At 48.7% G+C, this 1,961-nt stretch overlaps 1 long non-coding RNA gene across 1 annotated transcript in view; it reads left to right on the forward strand.

Annotated features, from left to right (window-relative positions):
- Positions 1 to 675: 675 nt before the first annotated feature.
- Positions 676 to 1,961, forward strand: part of LOC107182659 — a 7,960-nt gene continuing 6,674 nt past the window's right edge. Inside the window, exon 1 of the long non-coding RNA XR_001513385.1 lies at positions 676 to 1,667. This is a non-coding gene — a long non-coding RNA (uncharacterized LOC107182659). The remainder of the gene's footprint in view (positions 1,668 to 1,961) is intronic.

A 1,961-nucleotide genomic window follows, 5' to 3' on the forward strand; every position in this document is an offset into this window, starting at 1 on the left:
CCTGCTGCAGAAATAACAAACACCCACTGAAAATTATTTGAATGGCGACCTGCCTACATATGTCTTAAACAATGATGCTCAAGGTGAGTAGAGGACCCAGAGGCCAAAACATAAGTAGCCATTTTTGACACTATGATTTTGTGACATCACCACTACATAAGAAGTGACCAAACTGAGGCCTTGGGCAGGGAAGTTGATCTGACCAAGTTTATTTTTGTGTGGAGAGTGAAGCAAAAAGAAACAACATTTTCTGCAAAAGACTTGATAATTTTAAAATATCAATATGGATATGTTCAGAAAGTGCCATCATATCTTTGAATACTACTTTCTAAGAAAACCTGTTTCTGTGGTTTCATAGGATTTTATTTGGCTTTAGTCAGAGGATTAGGTATTTGAAAGTGGCACTTGCATTACTTTTCTTATTAAGACGATCAAATCTTTTTTAAAAAAATTTTTATTGAGGGCAAATATCTCAGTCTTTTTACTGGTTGATGCTTTTTGGACTTTGTTGTTGTTAATCCTCATCTGAGGATATTTTTTCCATTGATTTTTAGAGAGTGAAAAGGAGGGAGAGAGGGAAGGGGGGAGGGAGGGAGAGAAGTCCATGTGAGGGAGATACGTGTGTGTGTCGGCTGACTTCTGCAGGCCCCCTACAGGGATCAAGCCCAGAAACCTGGGGTGCATGGGAGGACGCCCAACCAACTGAGCGACACCAGCCAGGGCTAAGATGATCAAATCCTACAGAAAGCTACAAACAGGTGCTTCCTATTATTCTTTGCCTCAGGGCTTTCTCCTAAAATGCCATAAACAGTTTTATGTTGTTTCTTTCCTAAAATCTGAAAGTGACTTTTGTGGGGCAATCGGGTGGGGGGTGGGGGGGGAGCATCTGAAGGATGAGAGGCTTGGCAAAAAATAATTTATTTCCAAGGATGCTTTAAATTCAGCCCTTGGGCCTGGTCTGCTCACAGAGACTTATACAGAGTTCAGCCCTTTCCTGCCTTTCAAATAGGGTAACTAATCTTCCTTCAGCCCCTTTAAGGCGCCTACAGGCGATTCTACTTCCAATGGGCCCTTTACGGAAAAGGAAGCTTCGTGGCGAACCTCTTTCCTTAGCCCTCCTATTAATCCAGCTCAAGTTCTGAAAGCAAACAGCAACAGCCAAAACAAATACTTTGGAGCCAACACTTAAGCCTCAGCCTCACTTAACAGCAGAAGTAAGTAGGTTTGTTGGTTTAGCAAACAGGATAGGAGGTGGGGGGGGAGGGGAGGGGATGAGAAGGGGCCCGCCCCTTGGGAACGGGATTGGTTCCCTCTCTCCCTGTAGCCGTTCATCTGGCACCTCGGCGGGGTAGGTGGAGACAAACTTGTCGTTCAGGTGGTGTCAAAATGAGCCCCGTAGGTATGGGCTGTCCCCTAAGTTTGTGGTTTTAGATTTTCAAAGGGACAGACTTATTGGCTATGGGACCAAGTCTTCTGTAGGTCGAAAGATGTCATCGTAACAGGAGGCGCCAAGGAGCTTAAGGATAACTCACGCACGACCCAGAGAAAATGACGAACGTTCCTCGGGGGTTTGATTTTAGTTTCCTAAATGACGACGAAGCCAGGAAGATCCTTCAGGTGCTGGAAAGAAATGAGGAGCTGCAGAGGGCAGAGAAGGACAGAATCAGGTACAAAGCCGATGCGTTCTCCTTTTCCCTGGACCTGCGTCCCGCGGCGGCCCGGGCGTGGGGGAGGGAGGCGCGGAGCTTTCCCGGGACACCTGTCTGGGGTCCTCAGGCGCGCAGCATCCCCCGGTGCGCATCGGCCGGGGCAAATCTGCAGAGAGGCTGTCCCTTAAGGACTTTGGGGTGCCTGGATGGTGCTCTCTCTGCACAGACGGGCTCGGGTCCCGCGGGGTGCGGAGCGCCCCTGCCCTCGCCTTGCTGGCGCCTCGTACTCCGGGGCGCTTCTCTCCGAGTGGG

The sequence above is a fragment of the Myotis davidii genome, unplaced genomic scaffold (assembly GCF_000327345.1).
Source record: "Myotis davidii unplaced genomic scaffold, ASM32734v1 scaffold137, whole genome shotgun sequence".
In the NCBI taxonomy this organism is placed as follows: domain Eukaryota; kingdom Metazoa; phylum Chordata; class Mammalia; order Chiroptera; family Vespertilionidae; genus Myotis; species Myotis davidii.